The 14,439-nt window shown below is 35.6% G+C and overlaps 1 protein-coding gene across 3 annotated transcripts in view; it reads right to left on the reverse strand.

The window, feature by feature from the left end:
- Positions 1–14,439, reverse strand: part of RNGTT (RNA guanylyltransferase and 5'-phosphatase) — a gene marked incomplete at both ends in the record, with an annotated part of 180,813 nt that overhangs the window by 45,748 nt on the left and 120,626 nt on the right. The gene's annotated exons all lie outside the window — the stretch shown is intronic.

Below are 14,439 nucleotides of genomic sequence, written 5' to 3' on the forward strand. Positions count from 1 at the left end.
CTCCAAGACATCATTTTTTACTGCAAGCAATTTTGCATGTCCTTTTGGACTATATTTTACCCTTGCCAAAAAAAGCCTGCTAAAAAAATTAGTGCAACATGGTTCAGTATATTTTGATTTTCCAAGCAGAAGATCCTCGTGGCAGTATTATAAGCTACCTGCACAGATAATAAGCCTTTTTAGGTAATATGGTTAAATGCAATTAGTTACAGGTATTACAGAAAAAAAATTAATTCACATTGTTCATTACAAATTCTATGAACTTAATTCAGGTCTGATTTAAGGTAAGACAAAGTCTCTAGGAAAAAGTAGTATGTTTTCTTAGACTAAGTGATATAGGTAGGAAGAACAAGGAATGGAGCATGCAAGTTAATCTCAAGTATGACTGATGTCTCAAAATTTGCTATGTTTAAAATACATATGATGAGCATAACAAAATACCATAAGCTATTGCCTTTTGCTATATACTAAGTCTTGCCTACATCCTCACACCATCAGAGACACTTACCGACCGGCATACCGGAACGCAGTTTCAGTTATTTCGTGGAAAACCTATGCATTTTAATCAGGATTTTAATCACTCTAGAGTAGCAACTGACAGCATTATAATCACCTTTACTGGGAAACCAACCCTGAAGATTCACATGCAAATATGGGTGTGAGAAGGGAAGGAGAACGAATTAAACTTCACAAAATTGGGTCTATCTGGGAACAGTATCACGGAAGTAAAGAGAGAAAAGGGCAAACTCATAGAGCACATATTCCTGCAACAGATGATGGGAAACCTACATTTTAACACATCCCAGCTGTCAAGTTTTACACCAGCTAGGAAACCAAACAACAAAGTGTCTCATATCTTCTTTTACAGCTCGGTTTCTTAAGAGAAGTGCAATTTAGGAGTGGACAAAGTTATTCTGTAAGCTACTACAGAGCTGTGCTCTGGATTTACCTGTCCCAACACAAGTAACACACAGCCCCTGGCGTCAGCTCTTTTTGGAGGAATTAAATTTCTTTTGGATGCTAGGCTGTAAGCTTAACATTCCTCTGCTACATTTTACATGAACAGACTAGTGACAGTGGGATTACTTGGACAGTTCCTACAATTCCACATTTTTTTGTCTAAGATATTTAATTTCAAACTCAGAATATTGCTTTAATTTTTCACATCTGGCACACTGGAAGACGAGTTATTCACGATTGATTTAAAATGCACAGAAAAAGAATTAACTCTAGGTTTACTTTATACGCACACACTTAATTTCCTGAACCAGTAAAAGAACATCTATCAGACAACAATTAATACTAATGCTGCAAAATCAAGTTTTGATTGTTCTTTCAGAGAAATCCTTTATCTGTTTAAAAATTAAATAGGCCATTCCTTTCTTTGAAGCTACTTTCAACACCACCTTGTTACTATGGCAGAGAAAATTTATTATCAGACAGCAAACAGGCACTTCATTTGGGTATAAATCACTCAAAGCTAAGATAGAATATAATTATTGTATTTGACATTTGAAAACCTAAAAGGAAGGAAAAGAGAATTGTTTTCCTTAGGATCAAAATGCAGGAAGAAGGGTTTTTAGACAAGTAGAGAATTTTTCTTCATTAAGCTGTTAAGAAGACACCCAGGCTGAAGAAGTCTGAGTGAGGAAAGCGGGTGCAACTTCATACTTGACAGCTTGTGAGATTTGCAAAATTATTTCTTACTCCACTCTCTCAAGCTTGCACACATGGCACAGATTTTCCGCAATTGTCCCATTATCCCAGCCAGTTCTGTACATCCAAGCTAGTCTGTCATCACTGCAGTTGAAACAATGGTTGTTCTCCTCACTATAAATGATGCTTTCTCCATTCATCAGTTTTTAATAAAACCCACCTTTTTCTAAGCTTATTAGTCGTCTTTCCTTACACAGAAGGCTGGTAGGTACCTACAGAACCTCAGAGTTTGGGCAGGCGGCAGGGTAGTGAGTTTGTTGGTTTTGTTTAAGTACAGCAAACTTGAGTAGAAAGCTGCTATAGCTACCAATTAATAAATGACAGACTCTCTAAAATGAGAGTAGAGAAAAAAGCTCTCTAGAATTAAGGTTTCTCCCATCCCACTTCTTCCCCCAACTCATCATTTCTCATTGCTAATATTATTCCATAACTTCTGTATTTCTGTCTTTGCAGGTCCCCTTGGTAATTAAACTTCAGGATGCAGCTTTGCCAAAAAAACCCAAAAAACAACCCACCAAAAAACCACAACAAAACCAAACCTGTCAACTTCTTTGTTGACAGAGTTGCTGTGTTAGAGCTTCAGATGGATTCAAATGTAGTGAATCAAAGAAAAAATTTAGGTTGAGCAATAACAGACAAATATCATATTAAACAAGAGTACATAACTAGATTGCCCTGTTTATATATTCAGATGGTAAAAAACTGCAACAGAGAAGTGACTCTGCGAAGTCTACATCTATAGTACCTTTATGTTCTGTGTTTCTGGATTGTTTAAAAATCTTTCTGTATGCAACTTTCATTTTTAAAGAATGATCAGTCTCATAACACAGTTTTCAGCGACAAACACAAAAGTTTAGACCCAATGTCATATTCTATGATTCTATATAAAATCCTTTGGGAAATTAATGATCCTCAGTCTATACAACAGAAAGCAATGGAATAGACAATGCTGTAGAATTTCAGTATTAGTTCTCTAGAAGAAAGGCTTTTCTGTTCTAGTTAGGGTTCATTCCTCTTCCTTAGGCTTGTCTAGTAAATTTGTCAACAGTGTAAAATTTTAAGTAATTTATCCCATACCTTTAAAGCATGGCACAGACTGTACCAATTTATTCTTATTCAAATGGAAGTGGTTTACAACAGTAAAGCATATAGGATACAGACGTGCCTCTTGCCAATACAGGCTCTATCAAACCATAACAAAGTCACCAGCCAAACAATATCAAAGAATCTTAATTTTATCTCTGAAACAGCCAGGATATCATCTTCAGAAGATAGTTGGAAAATTCCTCCATAGTGCATGTCTCTGAATATTACAAATAGAAACAATTGTAATATGATACATGTAAAAAATTTTAAGTTGTGTAATAGCATCCTCTTATTTTTAAGGTAAAAGAGAAACTAAGGTAAAAAACAGAGAAATCATCACTGTTTGTGCAAACAACATTCATCATATCCTATTATAAGGCTGAGTAAAAGAGGAAAATGACCTCAGTTTTGATTATCCACGTTTAATGACATAATTCCAGTAAGTATAGCTCAATACTTCTGCTGTTAAAACAAGTTGTATTTCTGACCTATCTCAGCTGGAAGTAAGCATTTGCATGTTGTACCATTGTCTCTTCTAACACCAAAAAATTATTCTAGTTTACCATGATACACAATTCATCTTTCAGAGCACAATTTTCTTAACACATAAGTAATGTGTGAAGATTTTTATCAAAGTGAGTATTGTGCAGAGACTAAGCACAAACATCTTGGTCAGTGAAGCTTGAGAGTCATTTCTGTTTCCCCTCTTGAATGAGAGCAGAATGAACAACAGTGAGTCCTGAATCAGAACTGTGTACAGATCATTATCATCACAAATTAAGAAGTCAAAAGTTATTATCCATACATTAGTTGAGAAGGTTTAACCATGCCCATAATGAAGTTTCCCTTATGGAGGGGAGAGAATAGCTCAGAGCCTTCATTAGGAGATATCCAGTTCACTTTTGAGTCCATCTATCCTGCTCTACTCCCCAAACCCAGTGATCTACCATCAAATATCCACTTTCAAGCAGAATTTTATACTCCTAAGTAAAAAGATCAAAAACTGGAACATTTGAGATTTGATGCTTTAACATTCACCAAAAGAGTGAAGTGCTTTTATAAACATCTGTGAGGTGATGGTTTTGATATGCGGACTTAGATGGGGGTAGTAAATAATCAAGTTCACTATTCTGTTTCACTCTCCTCATTCTAATCTTCTCTATCCTGTAATTAGAGATATACACATTATATTTCATTTATAATCCACTGAAAAATATTTGCCCACAGTGCAATCTTTTAATACTTTGTAAAAAAAGGCTTTATTTTTAAGTATGAAAATAGCCAAAGATTATAGCTTTGAAAATATTTAGTGGTTATAAGGGAGAAAAATGCCATCTGCTGGGTACAGCTGAGGACTGTCCTTTTCTTACCAATACACCGTGCTGCCCTGAGCAAGTTTTCTCTTCACGTCAGAATTCATTTTGCCCACCTTGCAATTCATATACCTGTATCAATTTTCTTTTGGAGAGTAGGTAACAGTGACCTCATTAAAACCACGTGACATAAAACTTCTTCGTGTCACATCCCTGAGAGATCAGGAGGTCTGACAATAGATAGGACGACTGGTATAGGAATAATTATGCTTTTAATCTTTAAAGAACATTAGAACTGTCTCTAAACCTCCCAATACTTCACATGCTTTTGTATATCCACATATATAAATTTTGCAGTTCGGTAATTAAAAAATTATTCAACTTATACATACAAAGGAGAGCAACATGCTGGCATTTGTTTCTCTTAGTTACATACAACTTTTCTACCATTCACAAGCCAGCGATGGAACATTGGTCGGTGGAGTACAGATGCAGAACCAGTTAGTTACCTAGCTGAAAACCATGAAACCAAGGCATTGAAAACCATATTGCTTAAGGAGGAAAAATAACAAAAAGGAAAAGTCGAGAATGTCCACTTATATAAGAAATATATGAAAAGAGCTAAAATTTGGAAATAGCAAAGTCTGATTTAATAAAATGGATAATCCTTCAAATTAAGAAGGATGACAAAAGGAGGATAGGGTTCCCACATGTAAACATGAGGAGGAAAAGAGGAGAGTTGTTTTTATTCATAACAGCCAGGGGAATTCTTTAGCATTTTTGTTTGTGTTTTTAGTTCTACAATAAAAAGCAGCAGCTGTCACCTGTGTGTGTATACACACACACAGAGGCATATAGGTATATATATTTATAAATAAAACAATATGATCCATTTCATATGAAGCTGAAGCAGCTTACAACCTTGGAAATCTGGGTTTTGAAGCTAAAACAAAGGCTTATTTCTCACATATACAATGATGCTAAAAATGAAGTAGGTCCCGTGAATGAACGTATCTTCCATGTGCTTAAGGCTGACTCCAGAATAGAATTCAGTACAATACCATGTTTGTACCTCACATTCACCGTCATAAGACTGCTTTGTAAAAAGCAAGCAAGCATAAAGTGTATGAAAATAAGGAATTTTGGCCTTTTTAAGATCCTCTAGTAGGATGTCATGCTTACACCTGTTGTCAGATGGAACCAAATCTCTACTGAAAACTATTAAAGGTTTTTTACAAAGCGCTAGATAGTCCTTGAAAGCACAGCTCCATATCCAGTAGTTACTGTTGTTTTCCCTATCGCTTAGGTAAGTAACAACATGGATTCTTCATTACCATTGACTCATCAGGCCTTGATTGTGCAAATCAGTCTCCCACAGACAGATATACACACCTATAGCCTCACTGGTTTTAATGTGTTTCTACAATAGGATAAGCATCTTTGCCCTTAAAAAAACCTACAAGCTGGGTATTAGCCAAAAAGATGGCGAGTGTGAATTACCAAGCCTATGCAGATCCTAAGCCATTAAAGTAACAGATATTAAAAATCCAACTTATCTCCTCACAATGCAAATGTCTCTTAAAATGTTAGTTTTAAAAAACTCATCAGAAATATATATATTTTAAATCAATCATCACACCTTGAATCTCTAAAAAACCTGAGATACTGGATAATTATTCTAAAAAATAATTACGTAGGTTTTTTTTCCAATGTCTGTGAGGTTGTAAGGTAAGTGCATGTACCAAAAGTTTCTCTTTGCTATCAAACAGGGAAGGTGAAACTGCTGATAATCTCCTAGTGTTTTAGAAGCCCACCGTTGCATGCATATCATATTGATACGACTGTCATGGCAGAAATGCAAACAACCTGCATCAGGGTCATTTATTTTGTTGATATGTTTTGCTGATTCCAAAGTACTTGTGAATTCAGGAAGATACAGAAAGCTGGGCTTCCAGTTCCTAAACCAATTTCAAAACATTCTGATGGTATCAAAGCAAACTAAATAGCACTCCTGGAGTTACGACTGTCATTAATTATTTTTATCTTTAAGATATTCATTATTTAGTACTTATATCTGTTCTTTTATGATTTTTGAGTTTGGTATTATCAGAAAACTAAATAACAAAATGTTCAGATTAAGACCGATGAAGAGTACAAAACACATACAATATCTTTGGCTGTCCAGCCTGTTTATTCTACTCTACCATGGTGATAATTTTTTTCCCCTCGTAGTTCACTTTATTTCTCTTTGAAATACACCACAGCATGCAAGGAAGTAATCTGAGCTGAGTCTTTTTTCCTTTAATACATGCTTTTTGAATTCCAAACACCAAGGAAAAATACTTAATCTTCAGATCTGTAATAATTCTATACTAATGCTCTTTTCCAAACAGTATTAAATGTACCAACCTGTAGACTCAAGAAAACAGACAATAAAATCTCATCAAGCAACAAACTAAAAAAACCCAAACAACTGAATATTAATTCATACTGTAGGCAATTAATGGAGGAAAAAAATATTCTGAGTTAAGATATCATTTATGACACACTCACAAAATCTAGAAAATTCTCCTTGTCTGAAGGAGACTAAATAGTTACTACATGCATTTCAAAGAAGCTCATACCAATTTCTAAAATCCATTAAAAGCACTTTGAACAGGATGCTCAAGAATACTCTCTAATAACTCCTATAATTTAAAAAGTTAATTTATATTGGTGAAAAAAAATAAAATGTTCACAACTGAGCTTCAGTAAGTCCAAAAGCAGAGTATCTATTGTTCAAGCTATAGCAAAAGGAAGATGAACATTCTCCTTATTTAAAGGAGACAGTTTTTAAATTATATATCTGGAAAACCTTTACAGCATACAACAAAGAACAATGTTAAATTTCAATTTATTAAAAAAAAAAAAGTATGTTATTTTACTTTGCACCTGAAAAATCTTCTCTAAAAGGACAATCCCACAATTTGGAAATTAAATATAGGTACAGGAAGTATTCTGAAAAATCTCTATTTACAGAATAAAGAAAACATGAAGAAAGTAAAGAAAGCATGAAGCAAGAAAAACAAAAATGTTTAAAAATATTTAGTAGTTAAATGTCTAACAGTTCCACTTTTTTTGCAAAATATTTAACATCTGATTTGCAGATAATCTTCCAATAACTCTGATTGGAAAGGACCTTTGCATGTCATCTGCCTCATGCTCAAGACAGGGTCAGCTTCCAAGTTGTATCAGGTTGCTCACAGCCATATCGAGTTAAATTCTGAATACATCCAAAGATGGAGACTCCCCAACTTGCCAGCCTACTATAGTGTGTGACCTTTCTCACATTATTTCTCCTCCTCTCCCCCTACAATTTGTGTCCTTTGCTTTTCATTCTTTTAACATGCAACTCTGAGCAGCCTGGGTCTACCTTCTCTGTGACCTGCCATTAGGGAGTCATAAACAGCAATGAAGTATTATGCAGCCTTCTCTTCTTTGGACAGAGGAAACTCAGTTCTCAGTCTCTCTTTGTATGCACTCCAATTCCCTCACTGTCTTGGTGGCCCTCCACTAGACTTGTTCCAGTGCATCAATGTATTTCTCATACTGGGGAGCCCAAAACTAGATACAGTACTCCAGATGCTATCTCACAAATGCGGAATAGAGGTGAAGAATCATCTGTTCCACCTTGCAGCCCAGTTATCAGCTGGCCATCTTTGCCACAAGGGCTAACTGTTGCCCCAGTTTCAAAGTTTTGCCATCCAGCACCCTGTGGCCCAGTTTGCTTAAGTAGTCCCTAGCTTGAACTTCCTCACCTGCTGGTAGTAAGTCATTTTCCCATACTCTGCCATGAGGTTCAGGGACCTCAGAGGGCTGAGAGCAGACCTTGCCAGTCAAGACATCGGCAGCACACCATTTTCCTTAGTCTTCCTTTCATTACCAAGGTACCAATATAAGTCCTTGATTTACCTTGAACTTCAGCTAGGTTTTGGCTTTCCTAATTCCTTCCCTATACACCCAAACACTGTTTTATGTTCTCCATAGAGGCTTGTTGCTGTTTACATCTTCCATACACTTCATTGTTTGGGTGAGTTGAGTCAGGAATTGCCCATTCAAGCAAGCCAGCTGTCTGCCATACCTTCTTGTCTTCCTGCACATGGGAAGAGTATGTCCTTGTGCATTTTGAGGAGGCTGTCCTTGAAGATCAACCAGCTCTCCTGGGCCCCTCTGTGCTTTAGGGGACCTGCCATGGGATACTACATACCTGTTCCTTGAAAAAGCCAAAACCAGCCATACTGAAGCCCAAGATAATTTCTCCACTGCCTGCTTCTCTCAGTCCTCTCTCAGATTCTACCAACTTACAGTTGTTTAGCTGAGGATGGCATCAGCCCTCAATTTCCATATTCACAAGTAGCAAGACATCTAAGCTACATGGCCAAATAGGAGTAAAATACCCATCCAAATGTAAAACAGGACAGAGAAATGCATGGGAGATAAGAAAATTTTAGAGGCATACGGTATTTGGGAGCTTTTCTTGATCTCACAGATAGAAATGGATCTTTAACAGAATGGATAATCATGATAGCTGACATGAGCAACTGGAAAGACTACTTTAAGAGGCCAGCTAATTCAAGAAAAAGGAACAGGGTCTATAAAACATAGAAGGCTACGTTTACATTCCATTTTGTAAGCATATAGACAATTTTAGGATGATAGGAGGCAAAACTTTTAAAAATCATGAGAAATAAGTAGTTAAAGTAGAATAATTATCTGACAGATGGAGATTGCCCAAGGCTGCCACTTGAACATATAAAAAGATGAGGCTGAGTTCGTTTTTGAAATCCAACATTAGAAATTCCAAGAGCATCCTGAGTATTAGTTGCGGAAGGTACAACATTATGTTCAGCGTACCAGAGTATAAATAGAGGTTAGATTCAAAGCCTTACTTTGAAAATAGTTCTTAAAAATTGAAGCAGTAAAAAGAGATTTTAAATAACCTTATATAAGCAATATAGCATAAATACAGCATAGAACCTAAGTAAAATGTTTATCTACCAGTTTCCATCGCAATGCCAATGGTAGCAGCTGCGCATGCGTATGTCTACCACGGTAATATTTGTGCTTCCCCTTCCCATGCCACCACATTGTTCTTTCTACACATAACATCCTCTCCCTCCATCACTTTGCACAACCTGCCTCTGCATTTCTTCAGAACTAGTAAGACCTACTCTGGTAACGGTTGAATGCCTGAAGGTAATAGCTAAACAAATTACTCCTTTACTTTCGTTTGCAACTCTCGTAATTCCATAAAAAATAAGCAACTTTGAAGCACACACTTCTTCCAACAACAGTACAGCTATAAATGCAGTTAATATATTCAAACCTGCTCTCCTCCTGCCGTTATCCCAACACTGCGCATCTTTGCATCTATTTGCAGCATCTTGTCCTTATTTGTTCCATAATTGCTGTGCGACATCATCTGCATTCTGCCTCATAACTCCACTGTACTCAACAGAAATACAGCCCCAATCTTGACTGTGATCTTTGGAGGCCAGAGGAATACGGGATTATTATTTTTATCACCAGGGTACTATCTGTAAAGCTCCCTTTCTGTGACAAATGGCACACGTAAGAACAAGTTTGTGCTCTTTCATAACGGGCATTCTGCAAACAGGTGAGAAGGCGAAGAGCCCATAGCCCAAACCGACAATTTAGGAATTGCATAAAATGGGAAATGGAAAGAGAGAAAGGGGCAAGAAAACACAGGCCAGACAAACTATTATGTTAGTTCTGCAGATCTTAGCCTACTCAGTTAACCCTTCTATGATTTTTTCAGGTAGTTACCAATTTTTTTTTTTTTTTCAAAGCACAAGAGTGAGGAAGACTAACTTATACAATGTATAAGCCACCTTTTAACAGACAACATGGCTATATGAGAACAAATCAAGAACATCATAGTTATTTTGAACCAGTTGCATCTTTCTCCCCGTCCCTGTCATGTGTGGTTCCCCCTTCCCTTTCAGAAGTTCTTTCTAATTTGCAGGACAAAAAGGACAACATCACATCTAACAAAAGGAAAATATTCATTTGTCTGTAGTCATGATATCTATATCTGGTTGTTGATATGTAATTATCAATGTATCCAAGATTTGAAGCCCCTGCTGTCATCAGATGTGTTGTACTTTATCTTCCATTTTTTACCACTTGACAATGCCCAAGCTAAACAGAACTTTGCCTAACCACTTTGGGTTTTTTTACCCAGGTGGTCTTCTTAATCATGGATATAATAACAAAAAAAAAAAAGACTTGCTACTACTAAATGAGTTAACGTCTACTTCAGATTATTAACTTTTCTTTAAAAGAAACAAGCCTTTGCTACTATTTCTCTCTTAGAAGATGAGTAGAATTCCTGATTCTTTCCAATACGTCAAAGTTCTATATAAAATTTATCTCTGTGATTTGAAATGGTATCAAATTGACCCAGTAGGGTACTAATTCAAAGCCAATAAAACCAAAGCATTGCTGGTAATTTGATTTTAGCATGTCTGATGCAGATAAAATTAAGGAACTTGCACAGGCTAATTAAAAAACTGTAAAAGCATGTACACTTAAGAAATTCTGGTTTTGGAAGCTACCACAAATCTGGCACTATGTAAACATTTTCAGTTGATATTTGTGACATTTAAATAAGGCTTAGGGTTTTTATTTTTTTAAGAAATATTCTTAGAGTCAGGCATTTTGGGAAAAAGCATCTCTACTGTTTAAAAACAGTCTTCTCTGTAATATAACTGAGATATTGCACACAGCAATTAAATATCCTCCACATTCTCTTCTGATAAAGTTGTTTAATTGGTAGGTCATTTGGAAGTGCTTAAATCCCTGTTATTTTTTTTTCTGTGAGTGTCATGATAATTTAGGAAAAATACAAGATACTGTTGTACAATCAAAGGGCTCCGCTTAACATTGCTGTTGTGAGACCATTATCTTAGTAAACCTGAATAGGTTTATAGGAACTGATAGGAAGTGCTTGGAAAGTGAGTCTACCTTTTAAAAGCACATGTAATGTGAGGGCTTTTCAGTTCAACTGATGTGATTCACCAGAGATAAAAGACAAAGCAATCTCTTGTTTAGCTGATTTAATAAATTGCTGGTTGTTGTTTTGGTTTTGTTTTTTGTTTTGTTTTTGTATTGATGTGACAAGAAGAGATTAAGGGAACATAATCTGGAAGTCTTGCAAACACAACATAAAAAGAGTTAATCTAACCATCTCCCTGATGCTTGGACAGGCTGGACTATGACAATACACAGGGGACAATTACCATGGCTCAGCTGATAGGCTGTAACTCACTAAGGCGCAATAATGCAATTTCTTTCAAATATGTGCACTGAACAGGAGTGTCAGGATTAGGTCACTGAGGTTACAGAAACCCCGCCTTTCTTTGGGATGCAATAGTAGGGTTTTTTTCTTCATTTTTATTCTTTGTTATGCAGTTTACATCTTTATAGGGAAGCTTATTCTAAAAGTACTTCACAGATCATAAACTCAATGCTTCTTTTTAATTCAATGGCAAAACTCCCTTTGATATCAATATTGAAATAACAACCCTAGATAAAAACAATTGGTCATTCATCTGTAACTGAATTACATCTGGGGTGAAACGCAGCAGCTATTTTGCAGTTAATATTACTACTGCAGACTGATCTATGGATGGAAATGCACGACTGAAAGCACATGGGAATTTTAGGTAGATGGAAAATAATCATACTGACTAAAATTTGGCAAACTCCCTAGAGGTAACTCCTTTATTCACATGAAAAATGCGCAAGATTGTTTACAATTGTCCAGGATCTCAATTACATATGCCATCCAAAACACATGTCCAACAGCTGACAGTGCTCTAATCTCATGCTACTGAATAAATAATGCTCCTATATGCTTTTTTCACTATTTAAGTGCATAGGGAACTATAAATACAGAGGCTGCATGGTTGGAGTTTTGCGATACAGGTTCAGCCTGTATCACTGCTGGCTAGGCGGTAAACTGTGCTAAGATCACACACACTTGTAGCACAGATTTAGATATGTCTGCATTTCAAGATTTAAAGATGAGCTTGTAAATCAGAACAGAGGACTTAAAAATTACAGACAATCCTTGTTATCATTGTTTCAAGCTCTCAAGAATTTGAGATCAATACTTTGTCTTTGGCTCCTCATTTGTCAGTAAGAGATCAATACAAAGGCATACCTTCTATTTCCATAAATATTATTGCTTAACTGTACCAAAACAACACACAAATTCTGTAACAGTACTTCAATCACATCTGTATTACTCTGCTGTCAAATTCATGCCAGATTTCTTCTTGGATTACTGAAAAAGAAGAAAACTTTTTTTCACCTAGAAGATTGAAACCCATATCAATGCTTGCTTTTAATCTCAAGAAAAGCAAGGAGCCGGAGGGGGAAGGCAGGAAGCCTAACATTGTCATGTTAGAATTGCCAGTAGCAAGACATTCGGTTCATCAAAACAGAATTTTTCGTTATAGCACAAGTCAACCGTTTTATTATGGTAGTGCTCAGAACTCAGGAACTGCCTTTTTACAGTCTAAAATTAAAGATGCTTCTTTTAAAATGTTATTCAAGAGCTTCAGAATCAGTATAATTCTGATGTTTCCTCAAATGAGTTTACCAAGCGATAAACTGGATGCTCAAATTAAGAACTGAAGCAGTTAAACCTGAAGTATTTTATTCACTGTTTGTGTTTAGCTGGGCAGAAGCTACTGTTTCATAGGTCATTACTTAACATAAATACCTCTCTCCCTACAATGGCAAATTATTATATTCCACCCAGTATTTCATTAGCTTTTCTTTCTGTTGGATGAATGCACTTACGTTACTAATAGCAGTCAACTGTCATGTGAGATGAAGTAAAACATATCTGGAAGAACTGTACTTTATTTATCAAATGTCAGATTGCTAGGTTTATTTTTTTCTTATGCATGTCAGGGGAACATAAACATTAACATATTTAAGTATTACAGTATTTACAGACTAATTCAGATAATTATTTCCACAATATGAGCAATGCAGTTATTTTCACATAGCTAGAATATGGTAGAATCTTTCTAAATGTTAGAAAGTGTTTCTAATTCCACAATGGATCAGCCATTCTTTAATAACTTGCTACTAACTGCCCAACTTTTTAGAAATAGTTTTTTGCTGGCTCACATTTTATAACCTTTTCATGTTCTCATCAAATAATCTATGATGTAATGTATTAAACAATGCAATAGCACTCACAGTTTCATATTTGAAGTCAGTGTTAACTAATCAAGTGAATACTCCTTTTTTAATGTGAAATGAAAAATCTGTTGCATTTTGCTTCTGAATCACAGTCACAAGAATACCGTAGTAAAAATAACCTTCCTATAAAGTAATGGGTAATTTTTTTTTACTGAAATCTTTCGTATTACACCGTTCCGTGACTTAAATAAAAGCCAAACAAACATGAAATGTTTGTAATGAGCTGATTCTCTGAAGTCAAAATATTCCGGTATATTCTCTGAAATAGCTAGGTTGTTACTGAGGACTTAATATTGCATTTTCAAACACAAAAATCTGAATAGATAATTCTGACCTCATGAAATGCTCAGAAGTTAGCAGTTGAGTACATTTTGCAGAACAAAGCCCATATCCCTAAGATACTCTCTATTCACCAAATATATTAATTAACATGACATGCAAATGCCTAAAAGTCAGATGGGCCACTATTAGCACTCTGGAATATGTAAGCAATATATGAATTAATTGTTTAATCGTACTGAGTTGCCTGTGGCACCAAGAAAAAGAAAAGCTAAGTGTCAGTATTTCAAAATGTCAGTTGAAATGAGTCCCAGATGTTAAAACATTAAGCAACCTAAAAATCAATTAACTTTGTTTTAAATAAAATCTTTTCCAAGGCAAGCTTTAATTTAGTGACTCAATCGTCCCCTTCCCCTCCCTGGCACAAGTGAACATGGAAATTGCCCCTATTTAATATATGCAGTGATTGAACTAGGCAAATAGTATGTAGAACTGATGTAAGGTAAAGATTTACATGTCTTCTGCCATTAGAACTCACTGTTTTTGATTAAAATTTTAATAGTTTTAAAGATAATACCAAAGAATACCTATCGAGTAAAAATGTCAAGGTTTTGGGTTTTTTTCCCCTAAGAACACAAGAGCCATTTGTCATTGTGCAGAATTCTAAAATGGAAGAAAGCTTAGGTTGTTATTATTTTGCATAAAGCCAATGGAAACTAGTTAATTTATATAAGAACTTAAGCTAATACACCCTACCTACTTT

This window comes from Phaethon aethereus (genome assembly GCF_964289735.1).
Source record: "Phaethon aethereus genome assembly, chromosome: 3".
NCBI classification, from domain to species: Eukaryota; Metazoa; Chordata; class Aves; order Phaethontiformes; family Phaethontidae; genus Phaethon; species Phaethon aethereus.